Source organism: Macaca thibetana, chromosome 18, assembly GCF_024542745.1.
Source record: "Macaca thibetana thibetana isolate TM-01 chromosome 18, ASM2454274v1, whole genome shotgun sequence".
Lineage (NCBI taxonomy): Eukaryota > Metazoa > Chordata > Mammalia > Primates > Cercopithecidae > Macaca > Macaca thibetana.
In genome coordinates, this window is record NC_065595.1 from 60697206 (window position 1) to 60718010 (window position 20805).

The 20805-nt window shown below is 36.5% G+C and overlaps 2 long non-coding RNA genes across 2 annotated transcripts in view; one reads left to right on the top strand and one right to left on the bottom strand.

Annotated features, from left to right (window-relative positions):
• Positions 1 to 727: 727 nt before the first annotated feature.
• On the bottom strand, positions 728 to 13985 carry LOC126941001 (uncharacterized). Its single transcript, XR_007721043.1, has 4 exons — positions 13752 to 13985; positions 10033 to 10087; positions 9238 to 9402; positions 728 to 925 (listed from the first exon to the last, which is right to left on the bottom strand). It is a non-coding gene; the product is annotated as an uncharacterized LOC126941001 (long non-coding RNA).
• Positions 8375 to 20805, top strand: part of LOC126941000 (uncharacterized) — a 34170-nt gene continuing 21739 nt past the window's right edge. The window contains exon 1 of the long non-coding RNA XR_007721042.1: positions 8375 to 9028. This is a non-coding gene — a long non-coding RNA (uncharacterized LOC126941000). The remainder of the gene's footprint in view (positions 9029 to 20805) is intronic.

A 20805-nucleotide genomic window follows, 5' to 3' on the forward strand; every position in this document is an offset into this window, starting at 1 on the left:
TGGTAACCAAGTGCATGACGGGTGCAAAGCTGCACCATGGAATAAGCTCAGACACCATTAAGAATATCCTAAGAATCTCTAATTTCACATGTTATTTAACTCATGAATGGTAGGAACACTACAGCACAGTATTGTACTTAAAAATAATTATTTAAAAATATGTATGAAAACTATATTTCGTTTAAACGACATTCCAGTATAGCTTCTGATGCGCTCTGTCATTTATTACTGAGCAGTAGGAAGTTCAAATAAAGTATTGAGCAAAACAAGGAAGCAATTGGATTGTTTATATGAGGAACTTTATATATCACTGCATATATCTCAAAGTGTTTTCACACGGTCCCTGTAAAACTATTTGGGCAAGTATTAAGGACCTAGACTGTTTTCCTCAGGTAATAAGGAAGATTCAGGCATCAAGAGTTGAGGGAAATGTCCAGGGTCACAGAAGCAGAGTAAAATAGAAGCTGTCACAATTCAAGGATACCTTCAATTCATACTTTGATATTTATGTCATATTTAATAAACTGAATATATGTAATATTACAATTTAATTTTCTTAAGATATATAAAGATATTCAGCATTTATATGTGTACTAATCAAAGATATGTTAACCAGTAGGTAACCTCCAAGAGGCAGATAGTAATTGAGTACTGAGTCACCAAATCACAGAATCTAGAATTTATAAATAACTTTATCCAACCTCACCTCAAAAATATAAACGCCCTCGATAATATACTTGAAACATAACCTTTTTGAAATTTGCTTCGTTAAGTCCGGATACCTGTTTGACTCAGTTATAACAAACTCAGCGACGATAAGTCCACTTTCTCCCACAGTTCCTCCAGCTGCCACTTAGCTATTCACTTCTTGTGTTGGTTAGACATAAGTTCACCGTAGTGCTTCTTTTACTGTTTTATTTTCTTTCTAAAGAAAAAAGTTCAGAAAAAATGAGGTTTAAGTTCATTTAATAGCCCAAATGTTCATCAACAAGTTTATAGTTCAGATAAACTTATAGTTAATGCCACTAATGGGGTATCAGGAACTCCCAAGGGTCCAGCACCATGCTTTGGGAATTTCTTCTCTGACCCAATGTCTCGTATTTTAGGATTGGGCTTCTGGTAGTATTGTATGTTTTATGTAGAATAAGCAATGATATACATATTTTTTTAATAGGGAGGAAGTAGTAGAGTGACTTCAACAAGATGGCAGAATAGGAAGTTTTGGATCCTCCTTCTCTCCAAGAACACACTATTTAAATAACACAAAAATTCCCTTGCGAGAAATTCATAAACCAGTTGAGAGGCTCCTACACCCTGGGAAATTGCAAAATCAGACACAACAAAGCTGGTAGGGAAATTCCAAGACACCCTCTTACAAGAATCCCTATCCCCCAGCACAGTGCCATATGATCAAGAAAAATCTCCTTGAACAACTGGCTTCTCTTCTTCCTGTCTTGAAGCACTGAAGAGACTTGGCAAAATGTAGCCACCTAGGGGCCATTGAAAACAAAGATGGCTCTTTGCACTGGCAGTCACCACAGCCCCTCTTCCCAGCTGATCAAAGAGCAAGTAGATAAAAAAGCCAGATCTCAGCTTTTTCCTGGGGAGGGGGAATGTTGAACCATATGCCCAATGTCCTAACTTTTATGAGAGTTTCCCAAAGTATTGCCTGTCTTGCCTGTCACAGAACACTGATGGGATCTGGCACAATCTAGTCGTGTGGGGGCCAGTGAGAACAAATATGGCGGTTTGATCTAGCATGCAAATAATTTCCATACCACCCCCCTACCCCATGTTCAGCACAGAATGAACAGACAAAAAACCATAGATTCCAGCTTCCCTTTGGGAAGGAAAAGAGGCGGGCAGAACATACAATCCAAGTTTTCTGAAGGCTTCCCAAGGAACTGGTTTCAGTTTCACTTGTCTCAGAGCACTCATGGAACTTGGCCTACCCTAGATGTCGGAGAGCCACTAAGAACAAAGAAAGCAAGCTGGACAAGGACAAAGTTCTGAGAATCACTGGGTGGGTTGATTGGTGAGGAACTTCTATTGTAATAATCTAGTCTGTGAAGACTGGAAGAGCTAGCTCTTTTGTCTACTGTGCAGACACCAACACAGAGAGTCAAGGAAAATGAAGAAATAAAAAAAAAATGTTTCAACAAAAGGAACATGATAAATATCTAGAAACCAACCATAGCAAAAAGAGATAAGTAATTCACTTGACAGATATTCAAAATAACCATTATAAAGATGTTCATAAAGGTGAGGAGAACAATCCATGAATAAAGTGAAAATTTCAACAGGAATATAAAATATTTAAAAATGGCAAACAGATATCATGGAACTGAAGAATATAATAACTGAAGAATTTACTAGAGGGATTTAACAAAAGCATAGATAAAGCAGAAGAAAGGATAGAGAACACAGAGAGGTCACTAAAAGTGGTTGAGTCACAGGAGGAAAAAAAAAAGAAGGAAGAATAAAGAAAGCTTAAGGGATTTATGGGCCACTGTCAAGTGAATCAATATACACATAATGAGAGTCTCAGAAGGGGAAGAAAGAGAGAATGAAGCAGAAAGCTTATTTGAAGAAATACTGGCAGAAACCTCAAATCTGGAGAAGAAAATGAGCATCCAGATTCAGGAAGCCCAAATAAACCCAAATAAGATGAATAAAAAAATCCACAAAAAGACATCAAGTTGTCAAAAGTCAAGGCCAAAAGAGAATTTTGAAAGCAACAATGGAGAAGCAACTTGTCTTATACAAGGGAATGCTATTGAGACTATCAGTGGATTTCTTAGCAGAAACCTTGCAGGCCAGCAGACAGTGGGATAAAGTAGTCAAACTGATGAAGAAAAAACCCCAAAATTCTCAACCAAGAATACTCTACCTGGCAAAGCTGTCTGTCACAAATGGAGAGATAAAGACTCTGCTAAACAAACAAAAGTAAGGGAGTTCATCATCATTAGACCAACCTTGCAATAAATGCTAAAGTGAGTTCTTCAAGTTAAAATGATAATACAACAACACAATGGCATAAGAAAATATAAAACACATTTGTCAAGGTAAATATAAGACAGATACAGAATGCTGTATTACTGTAATAATGGTAAATCACTTTTAATTCTACTATAAAAGTTAAAACATAAAAGTATTAAAAGTAACTATAGCCTAAAAATGTTACGAGACAATATAAATAGATATAAATTGTGGCACCAATAATATAAAATATGAGGGATAAGTATAAGTATAGTTTTTATAAACAATTGAACATAAGTTGTTCACAGTTTAAATTAGCTATAAGAATTTTATATAAGCCCTATGTCAACCATAAAGAAAATACCTATGGAAGTAACACAAAAGAAAAAGAGAAAGAAAGCAAAGCTTATCAGTTTTAAAAAATTAATGAAATACAAAGACAGTAAGAGAGAAAAAGATAGACTAACTGCAAGGCAGACAGAAAGCAATGAACAAAAAGGCAATAGTAAATCTTTCCTGATCAGTACTTCCTTAAAATGTATACAGATTCAAGTTTCCAATCAAGATACAGAGTGGCTGAAGGACTTTTTTAAAAGATCCAACTATATGCTGTCTACAGGAAACACAGTTTATATTAAAGGACACAGGCCGAAAAAAAATGTATGAAAAAATATATTCCATGAAAATAGTAACCCAAAAAGGGTAGATGTGGCTTTACTTATATCTGATAAAATAGATAGTAAGTCAAAATTGTTGCAAGAAACAAGAAGTATATAATCCAATGAAAAAAGGACCAATTCACTTGGAAGATATAACAATTATAGATATGCATCTAACAAGAGAAGACTTAACTATATAAAAGAAGCATTGATAATACTGAAGGGAAAATAGTGCTGCAATAATAGCAGGAGATTTTAGCACTCCATTTTCAGTAATTGATAGAAAAACAACCAGACAGTAAACTAACAAAGAAGCAGTGGACACAAACAACTCTATACATCAAATGGACCTAACAGATCTCTACAAAACATTCCATTCAACAGCAAACGAACATTAATTCTTCTCAAGTGCATACAGGACATTTTTCAAGATAGATCATGTTAAGTAACAAAACAAGTTTTAACAAAGTTAATAATATTGAAATAATACCAAGTACCCCTTCAACCAAAATGTAGTAAAACTAGAAATAAATAACAATGGGAAACCGAAAAAGTTGTGAATATGTGGAAATTAGATATGTATTTTTGAACAACCAATGGGTCAAAAAATAAATCCAGACAAATAAAACATATCTTGGAACAAATAAAAATATAAATAGAACATAACAAAACTTTCTGAATGCAGCAAAAGAAGTACTAAGAAGGAAGTTTACAGTGATAAGTGCCTATGTTGAAGAAGAAGAAAGGTCTCAAACCCATTTTATATCTCAAGGAAATTGAAAAATAAGAGCAAACTAAATCCAAAGTCAGAAGAAGAAAGGAAATAATAAAGATTATAGCAGAATAAATAAAATAAAGAACAGAAAAACAATAGAAAAAACAGTGAAACTAAGAGTTGGTTTTTTTGAGAAGATAAACTTGAAAATATTAAGCTAGAATAACCAAGAAAAAAGAAGAGTCACATAAAATCAGAAAACAAAGAGGAGACATTACAACTGATACCACAGAAATGCGTAGGATTGTAAGAGATTACTATTAACCATTATACACCAGAAACCTGGGAAACCTAGAAGAAATGGATAAATTCTTGGAAACATACATCCTACCAAAGCTGAATCATGAAGAAATAAAAAGTATGAACAGGCCCATAACTAGTATGGCTATTTAATCAGTAAACAGTAATCTCCCAACAAAGAAAAGCCCAGGACCAAACACCTCACTGATGAATTGTATGCAACACTTCAAGAATTAATACCAATTTTTCTCAAACTCTTACAAAAAATTGATGAGAAAGAAATACTTCCAAACTTATGAGGCCAGAATTAACCCTGATAAAAAAGCTAGACAAAGCCACCACAACAAAAGAAAACTACACGTCAGTATTTCTAATGAATGTGATTGCAGAAATCATCAACAAAATATTAGCAAACCAAATTCAACAGCACATTAAAAGAATCATTCACCATGACCAAGGGGGATTTATCCCCAGGATGCAAGGATGATTCAACATATGCAAATCAACAAATGTGATACATCACATTAAAAGAATGAAAGATGAATAAAAGCCATATGATCATCTCAAAAGACATAAAAGAGAATTTGATAAAATTCTACATATTTTTATGATAAAAACTCTCAACAAAGTAGGAACAGCAGGAAAGAAGCTCAACACAATGAAGGTTATATATGAAAAGCCCTCAGCTAACATTATGCTCAATAGTGAAAACTTGAACACTGTTCCTTTAAGGTCAGTAAAAAAGCAAGGATGCCCACTCGTGCCACTTCTATTTAACATAGTACCAGAAGTCCTAGCCAGAACAATTAGGCAAAAAAGAAACCAAAGTCATCCAAATTGGAAAGGAAGAAGTAGAATTATCTCTATTTGAAGATGATATAATAATATATAGAGAGAAAACCTTAAAGACTCAACCAAAAAAAATGTTAGAACTATTAAGTGAATTTAGTAAGTTGCAGGATACAAAATCAACATACAAAAATCAGTGGCATTTCTATACACAAGCAATAAACTATCCATAAGCTAAATTAAGAATTCAGTACTACTTATTACTAGCAACAAAAGGAATCAAATAGTTACAAATAAGTTTAACCAAAAAAGTGACACTTTTACACTGAAAATTATAAAACATTGATGAAGGAAATTAAAAAAGACAGATAAACGGAAAGATGTCCTGTTTTCATGGATTGGGAGAATGAATATTATTAAAATGTCCATATTTCCTATAGTGATCTACAGATTCAGTGTAATCCCTATCAAAATTTCAGGGCCTATTTTTTTATATTAACAGAAAAACCAATCCTACAATTCACAGAGAACCACAAAAGACCACGAATAGCCAAAGCAGTCTTGAGAAAGAAAAACAAAGCTGGAGGCACATAACCACTTCCCAATTTCAAAATATATTATAAATATACAGTAGAAAAATTATACTACAGGCATAAAAACAGACATATAGACTAATGGAACATAATGAACAGCTCAGAAATAAATTAACGTGCATTAGTCTGTTTTCATGCTGCTAATAAAGACCTACACAAAACTGGGTAATTTATAAAGAAAAGAAGTTTAATTGACTCATAGTTCCAGTTGACTGGGGAGGCCTCACAATCATGGCAGAAGGTGAAGGGGAAGCAAGACATGTCTTACATGGCAGCAGGCAAGAGAGTTTGTGCAGGGGAACTCCCCTTTATAAATCCATCAGATCTCATGAGATTTATTCACTGTCACAAGAACAGCACAGAAAAGACCCACCCCATGATTCAATTACTTCCCAGCAGGTCCCTTCCACGACATGTGAGAATTATGGGAGCTACAATTCAAGATGAGATTTGGGTGGGGATACAGCCAAACCACGTCATCATGCATCTATAGGATTAACTGATCTTCAGCAAAGGTGTCAAGAACACACAGTGGGGAAAGATAGTCTATTCAACAAATGGTAGTAGGAAAATTAAACGTCCATATGTAAAAAATAAGAAACTGGATCTTTATCTTACAACGTACACAAAAAAATCAACTCAAAATGGATTAGAGATTTAAGCATAATGCCTAAGACTATAAAACTTACAGAAGAGAACATAAGGAAAAAAACTTTGTGACATTGGTCTTGCCAATGCTTTTGTGGATATGAAATGAAAACGAGGCAAAAAATGCGAAAGTAGACAAACAGGACTATATTAAACTAAAAAACTCCTGCACAGCAAGTAAAATAATCAACAAAATGAAAAGGCAATTTATGGAGTGGGAGAAAACATTTGCAAACCTGATAAGGGGTTAATTTCCAAAATATACAAGAAATGTAAACAACTGATTAGCAAGAAAACTAATAACTTGATTTTTAAATGAGCTAAAGACTTGAATACACATTTCTTTAAAGAGGACATACAAGGAACCAAAACGTATATGAAAAGATACTCAGTTACTAACCATAGTGAGATATTACCTCACACCTGTCAGGATGGGCATTATAAAAAGAAGGGACATTTTTTAAATTCTTGGTGAAGATGTGGAGAAATGACAACTCCCGTACACTCTTGGTGGGAATAGTAAATGAAGCAGTTGGTATCAAAAATCAGTATGGCATGTAAATGGTTAATATTTCATGTCAACTTGACTGGGCCAAAGTATACCCAGAGAGCTGGTAAAAACATTATTTCTAAGTATGTATGTGTGAAAGTGTATTAAGAAGAGATTAGAATGTGAATTAGTAGACTGAGTAAAGAAGACTGCCCTCACCAATGTGGGTGGGCCTCAGTCAATTCATTGAGGATAGAACAAAAAGGTGGAAGAAAGGCAAATTTCTTTTCTGTGCTTGAGCTGGGACATACATCTTTTTCTGCCTGACATACATGCTGTGGTTCATGGGCTTTAGGATCCAGGGACTTACAGCATTGGCCTCCCAATTCTCAGGCCTTTCACCTCAGACTGCATTATACATTATACCACCATCTTTTCTGGTTCTCCATATTGCAGATGGCGGATGCTGGGACTTCTTGGTCTCATAACTTTATTAGCATATACATATGCTAACTATATATATGTATAATTAAATGTAGAATTACTATATGACCTAGCAATCCCACTTCTGGATATTTATTCAAAAGAATTAAAATCAGGATCTCAAAGAGATTTTAGCATTCCCATGTTCATTTCAGTGCTATTCACATTAGCCAGGAAGGAGAAACAACCTAAATGCTCATGGAAAGATGAATGAATAAAAACGAGATATATACATACAATGGTTACTATTTAGCCTTAGAAGAAAATTCTGCAAAATGCAACAACATTGAATGAACTTTCTTTCAATGAACCTTGAAGACATTATGCTGAGTAAAATAAGCTAGTCACAGAAGGACAAATGCTGCATGAGTTCACTTACCGGAAGTACCTAAAATAGTCAAACTTAGAATCACAGAGTAGAATGTTGCTTGCCAGAGACTTATGGGGAGAGAGAAACAAGAGTTGCTAATCTGTGGCCATAGAATCTCATTTATACAAGATGAATACATTCTAGATATCTACTATACAACATTGTGCCTACAGCTAACAGTACTGTATTGTACACTTAAAAATTTGTTAAGATGATAGATCTCAGGTTAGGTGTTCTTAGCACAATAAATATATTTTTTTAAAAAAGTCAAAATTTAAATGCTTAGCACATTGGGGTTTATTTCTCATTCCTTCTACATGTGCATCATGAATTGGCTAGAAGCTTTAATCCAGGCATCCATATTCACAGGTTGATAAATAGCCATCATTCCAAATTTGCCTAACTGTGGAAGACAGAAGTGGCAAATAGATACAGCTTCTTAAAACTTTCACTAATAGTGATGTAAGTCACTTCTATTCACGTTCCTTTATTCAAAGAGGAGATGGGGGAAGGAGTGCAACCTTATCATGTTCCCAGAAAGAAAACAAGAAATACTTTGTATGATCATCATAGTCCAATAGACTGGATGTTTGTGTCCTCCCAAAATTCGTATGTTGAAATCTTAATCCATTGTGTGATGGTATTAGGAAGTGAGGACTTTGGGAGGTGATTAGGCAGTCTTGAATTACAAACTTAGCATCTCTTACTAAAGCTGACATGAGAAGTGAAAGTAAGTCCATTAGACTACAATCTGTCTCCTGCACTCCTAATAAAACCCTTTAGTGGAGAACACTTCTAAAGACAGCAATACTCTGAGTGGAGTTTGTGCCCTTAAAAAAGAGATCCAAGAGCTCCCTCACCCCTTCCACCAGGTGAAGACAAAGAAAGAAGACAGGCCATTTGTGAACGAAGAAGCAGGCCCTCACCAGACACCAGATCTGCCAGTGCCTGGATCTTGAATATGCTGGTGCCTTGATCTTGGATTTCCTATTCTCCAGAGTTGTAAGTCATACATTTCTTGTTTATAAGCCATCTGGTATTTTGAACTGGGTGGTATTTTGTTCAAGCAACCCAAACAGTCTAAGGCAATCATATTCTTTTCTTTAAAAGTATAAATTTCAACCAGTATTATTAATGTTCTTAAGTGGGATTCACAATTGTAATAAGATTAAAATAAATGTAAGCATATAAGGTCAAAGTAGTTATCTTACCACTCTTAGAGGATCAGTTGACAGAATGGTGTTTCAGCAGCCCTGCCAGTTTGCAAATCACTGAAGCCTCTTTGCTAATCTAAGGAGACACTCTTCTAGGAAGAGAAAGCTCTCGTTTGCCACAAAACATTCTTTGGGTGTACGAATATGTTTTCTTTTTAAAACCTTGAGAAGTAAATAGCAAAGGTCAACTTAGCTACCATTTTTCCAGTGAGAGAAATAATACGCTTAGAACACAAGTGACTTGCCCAAGATCGACTCTGGGTAACAGATTCTGATTCAAGCCCTCTGACTGAAACATCCAATACTCATGTTATGTCTTGGAACACATATGCATTATTCAGGAAATCACAGAGCTCTGGGGAAGGGTAGGAAATGTAGGCACAATTATAAGGATGTTGGGGAAATTAACAGTGGCTTTAAGTTTGCCAACTCTGGTTTAAATATTTCTTGTGTTAGGAGTTTTTAAAAAAGCTCTGCAAAATTATGGTGTATCCATATAATTTATCGTCTTTTTTCTCCATCCTAATCATGGTTGTTAAATTTCTGTGCCTAAAATGCAGACCACTTTTGAGTGCAAGTTTGCGTGGCATACACCAAAAAGTGATCCAAATTGGATACAAGGCTGGGGAGATGCAGTTCAAGCCCACATTGCCATTTGCCTCACCAGCTGGCACTGTCTCACAAGATGCCACCAGATGGGCCTTCATGAGCCTTCTAAATCAACAGAGAAATTCAGAGTGGAGATATCAAATATGCCATTACTGCTAAAAGCAAGTAAATGATATTACATACCTATTTGATACACTGAAACAGTCTTGAATCACAAATTGAGTATCTCTTACGAAAACTGGAATGAGAAGTGGAGTAAGTACATTAGACTACAAATCTGTCTTCTACACTACTAATAAAACTTTTTAGTGGAGAACACTTTTAAAGACAGAAATAGTCTTTTCTCCTCCATTTATAAGGACCCTCAATGTGTTTGGATAAAAGAGAGGGAGATAATGATATACTAGGTAGAGACCTCAAAAAGAAAAAATGTGGCAAATTTGGGAACTGGTAAATAGAGGAAATGATATCCTCTATTTAGCCACTTTGGCTAAAAATGTCACTCTTTCCAATCTATAATCCTAATTTCAGAACATGGCACTCATCACACACCATCTTGAAATGTAACTATTGTTGTACATGTGTCATTGTCCTTACCATAACAGTGTAATGAAAAGATGCATGACTTAGAAGCTGATCAGCCTGATTTGAATTTAAATAACAAGTATCTGCATTGCCTTGTGTAACTTACTAATTTCTATAGGTCTTGTTTCCTCATATGAAATAAGGCTAACAGTTATCCTTCACAATCTATGGGGGATTTGTCCCAGGACCTCCTTCAAATATCAAAAATCCAAGCATGCTCAAGTCCCATTTATAAAATTGCATGTTCTCACTTATAAGTGGGAGCTGAACAATGGGAACAGATGGACACAGGGAGAGGAACAACACACACTGGGGCCGGTTGAGGGGCTGGGGAAAGGGAGAGCATCAGGATAAATAGCTAATGCATGCTGGGCTTAATACCTAGGCGATGGGTTGATAGGTGCAGCAAACAACTATGGCAGACATTTACCTGTGTAACAAACCTGCACGTCCTGCACATGTATCCCGGAACTTAAAATTAAACTAAATATTTAAAAAACCATTTAAAAAATTAAAAAATGCATCATATTTGCATAAAACCTATGCACATGCTCCCCATATAGTTTAAATCATCTGCAGACTTCTTATATTACCTAATGTAGATGCTATATGAGTAGTTGTTATTAATGTATTTTTAGGAGATAATGACAAGAAGAAAATGCTAAGTATTTTCTTAGCATTTTAAGAAAGTACATTTCTTTCTTAAGAATGCTAAGTCCATGCATGCTAAGTACAATTGCAATTGTTTTTCCAGGTAGTTTTGATCCCTAGTTGGTTTTATCCATGGAGGTGGAACCCAGAGATACAAAGAGCCAACTGTACCTACATTTCGAGATTGCCAAAAAAATTAAATGAGTGTGTGTGTGTATATATATGTATTTATATATACATATATAATATCTGGTACATAATAGAATGTAATGACAAGTGTTATTTTTATTGTTATCATACAATTTTGAGACTTATGCAAAGGCTAGCAATTTTATAGAAAAGATAGAGTTTTTTCTTGAAAGAATAATAAATGAATGAATGAAGACGTAACAATACAGAAGTTATATAGAAATGGAGGCCGTGTGCCGTGCTAGCTCAGTAGGATGGCAGTACCATGTGGAATTTGTAAAAGGTCAAATGCTGATGTTGTGCTTTGTTAATGAAAAAATGACAACTTTTTGTTTATTTTAAAATGTTTCTAAATAATAGCTCCCAGAAAGTTTATGAATATTCATATTTTTGATAATTCATTTCATTCTTTCTCCAAATTTTCTCAGGACATATATAAATGCACATACAGCAAGGTCTTTTTTATACTTAATATGAAAGTAAGATTTATGTTGCTTTTTGCTTCATAGTATTTCTCGGTTTGTAACTATAAACTTATTTGTGTGAGTACTGGATTAATGATTTCTTATTCGACTAGACTTAAAGCTCCATGAGGGCCAGGGACTGGGTTGCTTTTGAATTCTCTTGGTGGCCTTAGTTTCTGACACAGTGGCTTGTGCATAGTAGGTATTCAAAATAATTATTTAAGGAACAGAAATTATCCTTTTCACTTCCTAAAAGTATGCCAAGAGGATCAACATCCTATATTTGGTTTTAGTTTTCATTTTAAACAACTCGATTTTAAAGGAATTGTGAAGAATTAATAATGGATTGTTTTAGACCATTTTAGACAATCAGGTACTCCATTACTTCATGTGTTAGAGAGCTTTTCAAAATCAGGTGTCAGGGGTGGAAACCTAAAATAGCATTCTGCTTTCAACTAGTGATACTATAGAGACTGTGCTCTGACTCAGCATCATATAGAATCATCTCTCAGGATGCTCTTCCTTGCTCTAGTGGCACACTCAGAAAAGACACCAGTGTTTATGAGATCATAAACATTGTTATGGGATCAGAGCTAGCGACAGTCTTTGCTTCAGGCCATATGATCATAAACAATGTTACGGGATCAGAGCTAGCAACAGTCTTTGCTTCAGGCCATATGTTCTAAATGCAGAAGAAAATTCCAAAAGTAAAAATTTCATTCCAGGATCCCTGGACTCAGCTGTAATTATCCACCCTCGACAGGTTCTGGCCTCTGACATCTGAACCAAGAACCATATGCGAAAGAAAAGAAGTCCTAAAAGAAAGAGGGTGTGGTTGGTTTTCAAGTAGAACAGAACTTGTAGAAATGATTCAACATCAAACTGCTGGTAAACACACATGCAAACACACAATTTTATCTGTTTACGAACAACCCTGAATATCCATAATGTAGAATAATATTAATAGGATTAAAGACACCCACTTCATATGACTATTTTAAGGAGTAAGTGAAATCACATATGTAATGTACCAAGCCAAAATCGGAATCTGAATACCAGCTGATATGCAAGGTGAGCACTCAATCAATGGGGAGTGAAGGAGTTGAGCCGATCACTCAAGAGCTACCTCAACCGCTTGTATTCAAGAGGTGAAGATTAGTTTTCAGTTTAATCTTCTTATACCTTCACATATATTCCAAATGTAATCACTTCCCATGACCTTTACCACTCCCATGTAGTGCTGGCCACCAGTATGTCTCCTTCAGACTTCTGTCTTTCCCTAGCCCTATCACCTCCCCTCACCTCTCTCACTTTACTTTCCCACCTACCACCTCCCAAATGGGTGTATTATCCACAAAGCAGTCTGAGTGATCCTTTTACAATAAAAATCTAATCTGGTCACTCCCCTACTCAAAGCTCTCCAACAACTTCCCCATTAAATCTAAATTCCTTGCCATAGCCAACAGTAGCTGGCCACTGACCTCACCAACCATCCTTTCTTACACTTCACAATGGCTGATGTTATAGTTTATTTGATGATTACTTGTTTCATTTGCCAGAATGCAAGCTTCATGAGAACAAAGACAATATTTGTTTCACTATTCTACTCCCAGATATGCGCATTAGGGCACATAATAGGCACTTAATGACTGTTTATGGAATGAAAGGATGCATGAGTATATCTCATCCATATTCAATATCAGATGTATCATTGGGAGATGAAGTCAGTGGAAAAAGAACTAGTTACAGCTATAAGGAAGACAGAATACAGTTTTCAGTGGTGGAACCAAAGGAGTCAAAACAGGAATAAATGCAATGTAGAAACATAAGTATAGGCAATAGTGTATTAATTTTCAATTGCTGTTTAACAAATAACCACAATCTTAGTAGCTTAAAATAGCACCCATTTATTAGCTCATAGTTCTGTAGGTCATTGCAGGCAAGCTTGACCAAATTATCTCCTTAGGGTCTTACAAGGCCAAAATCAAGTTGTTGGCGAGGAAGGGCTCTTACCTAGAAGATCTGGGGAAGAATTCACTTCTAAGCTCCTTCTGATTATTGGCAGGATTTAGTTCCTTGCAGTTGTAAGATGGAAATAGAAGCTTCCTTGATTGCTATTGGCTGAGGCCACTCTCAGCTTCCAGAGGCCACCTGCATGCTTTGCCATGTGACCCCTCCACCTTCTAAGATAGCAGGGCCATGTTGAATCCATCTCTTACTTGGAATCTCTCTGACTTCCTTTTTTGCTGCCCACCAGAGGAAATTCTCTGCATTTAAAGGGCACAAGTAATTGATTAGACTAGACCTACCTGGGTCTGATTAACTCCCTTCTGACTAACTCAAAGTCAACTGATTAGCAATATTAAGTACATTCGTAATAGCAGGCATGATAGTTCATTATACTCACAGTCTCAAAGATTAGGGCAGGAAATCTTGAAGTGGGGTGGGGCAGAGAGGCATTTTAAAACTCTGCTTATCACAAAAAGCTTATCCTAAACTAGATACCCCAAACTAGAACATTTAAAAGTGTTGTTCTTTGGGATCTCTTTCTTGCCATTGACAATAGCTTAAGACTCATATTTTAAATTTGGAAGTATTAGTGTGTACCTTTTGCTTTTATCCTAGGAGCAGAAACTTCACAGAGAGGCCTGCAGTCCACTGAGCTGAAAACCAAACCCGTAAACAAAATGTCATGCTACAAAGATTAGAGAGAAAAGGCCAAATTTCCCTAGAACCTGTTCTCAGTCTTAATTCCTATAGTCATCAGGATCTTCTTGCATAGAAGGAATGTGCAAATGCACAGTCCCTGGACACTGATTCCATTTCCTACAAGCCCCATTGTTATGCTTGTATTAATGTGCTGCATGGAAATACCATATGCTTCCACATTTGTGTGGTGCCTTCTAGTTTTCAAAATACTCTAAGATATTTAATCATCTCAACCCTGTGAAGTAAAGCTGGGAAATAACTTTTTTCTCTGTTTTACAAATGAGAAAATTGGTGCCTGGAGTGATTAAATAATTTTCAGTTCCATAAGAATTTACTGGCACCCTTAGTACTAAAGTCCTAATTCCTAAACCTGTGTTCTTTTACCATATTCAAGACTAGAAACAAGAATGTCAGTAGACAGAATGCTGTTCAGAATTTCCTTCTTGGCTGGTGCCTGCTAGTCTTGTGGGCCTGTCTGTTCTTGTTTATCGTACATAGCATTTAAGAAGATCCCCATGAATTGTTTGGCTAGTGATCTCACTGCAGTGCCTGGGGTTTAGCACAGGGCAATAAAGGAAAACTCTCAATATAAAGGAGGAAATATAAGAGGAACTGTCCCCTGAATAAGAAGGAGGTATCCCAAGGAATAGCAAAAGGGACTCTCTCCGGATGCTGTCTCTGACTACAAGTAAAACAGGCCATTTCAGGGCATCCAAGCCAGGGATGAAGGTGGCGGAAGTTCCAGCTTGCTCAGGCAGCTGTGACCTGCTATGGTGAAGTGAATCCACATTTAGGACCCATTGGAGAAGTTCCATAGCAAAAGGGGGAATGAACAAAATTACATACTATCAGTAATACTCATCAGTAATACTGTGTAAGAGAATTTGATTACAAAAGTCCACTCTCATCCACAATGATTTATTTCTTAATATATAGCTTCCAGCCAACTTAAACAAGAAAGAAATACTGTCTATGTGCAGAATTACCAAATGATAAAACACGTATGGCTTAAGAGTACTGACTTTGAGAGCAAACAGATTAGAATACCAGTTTCTTATCCATCGCTTATTAGCTACGTGACTGGGAAATTTATTTAACCTATCTGAGCTTTACTCTTCTCATTGATAAACTTGGAATGAGGATATTACCTACCTCAGAGTGTTCTTGTGAGGATTAAAGCACCTTGCTCATAGTAAGCACTAATTAAATGTTTGCTATTGTTACCATAACTCAGTATTAAAGAACATGTCTTATATTTTTTCCAGTATTTACCGGCATAAATATAACGATGAGTCTCATGCAATATGATTATGGAGACTCATAGTTATTAAAACAAGGAAGGTGATCTGTGAGACAATTTGTGTTTAAATTTATACTTAAAAAAAAAGGTAATTAATAAGATTTAATCCAGAAATAACAAACCAAATTGCCAAGCAATTGTATCTGTTTGTAAACATAACTGCTGGAATATATATGAATATATTTAGTTATTGTGTATCACCCAAAACAGCTTCTGCAAGAGAAAAAGAGTGGGTGGCAGATGTGGTAGAAAACACTCATTTTTAAGATTAAGTGTGAAATGTGTTGGAAATCACCATGGAGATGGTGTAAACAGCCAAATTACCCCAAATCCAGCAAAAGTTTGAAATTAGAATTTCTCTGGATTTTATAAAGCAAGATACTCTTAGTGCCTCAAAGCCCCAATAACGAATAGTGTTTTCAGGGATAATTCTCACTTCCCAAATGTTGAAATTAAAATGCCATGTAATATATCAAAATTACTAAGTCAGTCAATGGATGAAAGTTTTAGAGGACAAACATGAAGTCCTACCATTTACAGGTTTAACAAAATGTTTTATACCTAATTATCCTGGCAGTAAAAAAAACGGAAGAAAGAGATTTCTTTCAAGTAAACTGGCCACCACTTCCGTTCCAGGTTTCTTTGTGTCGTCCACAATAACTTTGAGAGATTATAGACTGTTGTTGGGCATATAGTGTCTAAGGAGGCATGCTGCTAATGTTTCTTATAGTAATAAGATCATTCCATATTATTTTATAAATAGAAAATGATTTTGGCCAATAACAATAGTCTTCAGCTGATTTTTGATACCCAGGAGCACCAGGTACTTAAATTGTCTTAAAATATAGCAAAATTTGTTTGGTTCCAGTATCCAACATTGTATCTCCACAAACCATTTTAAATAAAACCCATGAAGCCAAGAGTTAATGTTGTTAGAAACAAATGCTTGGTGCCACAAAGAAAATGGGCACTTAAACAAGATTTTCTCAGCAAGGCAAATTTTATTTCTGCAGAAGGGTGCTGTTTGTGCCGGGCATGGTCTCAAGAGCACACTGAACAAAGGAGAGAAGGAGTTTTTATCCCTAACGCAGTTCCTATTTCTGTGTCCTTCCCCTATTGGCTGGGGTTAGACTGCACAATCTAAAGAATCCCAATTGGCTAAAGCTTAAACTTCTCTAAATAAGGTAATAACACAAGAGTTTTTATGGCTGAAGCAGAAAAGGGAAGAAGTAAGGGGGATAAGTCAAGGCTGCTGACAAGGCAGGTTTCGGTATGTCTGAGCACTGCAAGGGTGAGGGGGTAGTTTACAAGATGAATAAGAACTTTTTCCAAATAAGGAAGTTGATCTTGGGAACAAAGAACGGGGAAGTTAACAGTTAAACCTTTGAAGAGGAATGTATTGTATCTGATATTATAGGGAAATAATGTTATTTAAAAATCCAGAAAGAAAGAAATAGGATATGCCTCAGACAGAAAGTAAATATCCAGTTTCTTCCTGCATTAACCCACACATAGATTCCAAAATATCATACAAGTAGAAGCTGACACTAGAACCCAATACTAAAGTGTGCACATCCTGCCAATCAGTCCATTTCTAGTTCTTCAGCAGCCACTCTCCTGATTGTCTGCATGCACTCAGTGTAAACCCCCATTCACATGACTTTTAACCTTCAAGTCAGAAATCCTCCTCCATTTGGCATACACGTGGTGAGAGGTTCCAAATGAAAAGTCTAGGGCCATTCCTTTCGAAGTTCTTAACTTAGCTCTCTTTTCTGTAACTGTAATCCCGACACCCAAGGTAACACTACCCCTTACACAGAGATTTTGGAGACTCGAGTCCTGTTGGCCGCATCACCAGCATCACCTTCCTTCTCTATAGCCTAAGTCACTTACCCAACAACATGTTACTGGAGCACTAAAATGGGCATGGGCAAGGATAGGAGCTGCCAGATAGGGGAGAATAAGGGATGTAGAGATAATCTTTATATACATTTTCTATCTAGTGGCACAAGATGTTTATAAGGTAGATGTTTTAACACACACTGGAACCTATCAGAGGGTGAAGGGTGGGAGGAGGGAGAGGATCAGGAAAAATAACTAATGGATACTAGGCTTAATAGCTGGGTGACAAAATAATTTGTACAACAAACTCCCATGACAGAAGTTTACCCATATAACAAACCTGCACATGGACCCCTGAACTTAAAATAAAAGTTAATTAAAAAAACCAAGGTAGATGTTGTATTCCTTTCACTAAATAGCTAGAAGAAAAGTAAGCACAGGAACCAAGCCAGGAAACACAGATCCAGCTCTTTAATGGCTTCCAAATTTTCTGAGAAGGTGAGAGGGCTTTGAGATGCTGCTTTTTTTTTTTTTTGGAACAAAACAGGAACCAATTTGTAAGTAGGCAATAGCCTACCTGGTGCAATTTTAATGGAGGTAGCAGATACATTACCTTCCCTAAGATATCACCACTGGGATTGTTTCATGGTTTTTAACCCATTCTTTCGATGTAGACCACCCCTTCTATCTTAGGAAAACCTTCTTAAAGTACAGATAACTTGAAAGCAGATACTGTTTTGCATGAATAACAAACATTTCATTTGTTTTAATGCCCAAATAGCAATAATCCAAATCTGCATTGTTTGACCTCTGGAATTCTAATATCTCTGGAAATCCTGGAATGTATATTCTACAGATATGTAATGTTTCTTGTTATCTCAGCAACCTTCGGCTGCCCCTAAGCAGGTCACCTCTCAGCCTCTTTCCTATTCTCCCAGTATAGAAGCAAACACAAGACCTTCCCCCCAAGCACAGCTAATTAGAGCCTTTAACGTTTAGCACAGTGTGACTAAAACCTGTGGATGACAAAGCAGAAATAAACACTTGATCTGTGCATTATACTGAACACTAGATATGACTGCCCTGGGCCATCCCAACCCCCCAAATCCCCTTACCAGTTCTCATCCTTCAGCCGCTGAGCTTGAGGGACCAACGAGGCCGCTCACGGTGGCAGTGACATTCCACCCACACTTCTCACAGTCAGGCTACTCAGTGTGTGTAGGGCTTCCTTTCTAGGGAGCGTGGTTATTTCTCCCATAGCTACAATAAGTACCCTGCGCCAGTTAAAATATAGAATAGAAAAAGGAACAATGCCACAAAGCAAGCTCATTATTAAACTCTGTTATCATGTAGAGCACTTGAGCTCAAATGCCAAAATCTCCATTCCAGAATAGGACCCTGGCTTTTCCATGCATAGAACCAAAAAGTAAATAGAGACTTTACCTGAAGGAACAACATAGTTGTCTCTCAGACAGAAACAGGAACACTGCTGGCGATTGTAGCATAGCAGTCCCTTTCCACACACTTCTAATCCAGGGTATAAAAACTGTCAAAACATAGTGGACCTTTTTCCTAGCTTGAGTTTCCTGCAATGAAAGGATTATCCAGTTTAATCTTAAAAAGAAGCCTATGAAGTGGGCATTATTTCCCCATTTTACAGAAGAGGAGACTGGTCTGAGAAAGTCCAGTAATTTTAGCCACCGTCACCCAGGCCCATCTGACTCTAACACCTTGACAGACAGCTAATAAGAATGTGGCAGTGGTAATGACACGGGAAGTGAGGCTTAGCTAGAAGGAAGAGAAGGGACCCAGACAAGGGCCACAGGAAGACACCAAAGGAACAGCCTACCTATGGCAGGACCTGCACAATCCATCGTCATACCTGCATCTGGGAGAGATGGCATAACTCATGCCACCAGCATCCTCGACTTCCTGGCTTGAGTTAGTGCTGGCACGCTAATTAGTTCAAGTTGCCTCTTGAGTCATGAATATTTGGCATTTAAGATTTATTCATCCTTCGTAACACACTCATTTTCTGAAATCTCTTTTAAAAAATTTTATTGGTTCGTGTCGAAGAAGCCTGAAGTCAAACCTCTAAAGTCATTTACCCTGCTATATGAAGGCAGCCAATACTATTATCATTTTAGAGCCCAGTTTATGTCTTCCGTCATTGCTATTGGCATACACTGATTAGAGAGTCTCCAGAGACAGGCCACCAGAATGTAATTTAATCACATGCATTTCAAGCATTTGTAGTGCAGCAGCAACTGCACTCATCCACAACTATGACTGTGAACCTCTCAACAGAGTTAACTAACAATATCTCAAATAAAGAAGTAGGACCTAAAATTCAAGCCATAATTTTATCATAAAGAGAGACAAATGAGAAAAACACAATAATTGCCCTTATATAGAAAACTCCTCTTACAAATGATTCTATTTAACAAATCCAAATTTTGGATGATGTATACAATACCAATAACAAGCCAATTCAATATATCTAAATTAAAATAATATTTTGACACTTGTTTTGACTTTATAATGAGGTTATTAAAAACCTCCAAAAGTTCTGGAGAGCTATTGTTAAATAAACTTAACACTATTGAATTTTACACTTTAAAGATAGTTAACATGGTAAATTTTATGTTATGTGTTTTTCACAACATATAATTTTTTTTTTCCCCTCCGAGATGGAGTCTTGTTCTGTCGCCCAGGCTGGAGTGCAGTGGTGCGATCTCTGCTCACTGCAACCTCTCCCTCCTGGGCTCAAGCAATTCTCCTGCCTTAGCCTCCCAAGTAGCTAGAATTACAGGCACCCACCACCACACCCAGCTAATTTTTGTATTTTCAGTAGAGACGGGATTTCACCATGTTGGCCAGGCCAGTTTTGAACTCCTGACCTCAAATGATGTGCCCGCCTTGGCCTCCCAAAAGTGCTGGAATTACAGGCATGAGCCACTGTGCCTGGACTAAAAAATGTTTAAGTTAAAAAAAAGTAAATTGAAAAAACTCTAAGCTCTGAAATTAAAATTAATTAAAATGAAATTACAGTAATATTTCATGGATTGAATAGTAATAATCATATCAAATGATGATAATGATAGTTTAATAGGATTGGTTTGAGGATGTTACAAGTTGTTATGTTGGGTAATGTGTAAGTATTATCATTAAATTAGGTTATAGGCATTTTTGTTTAAAAGGTGGAGATAAAAATAA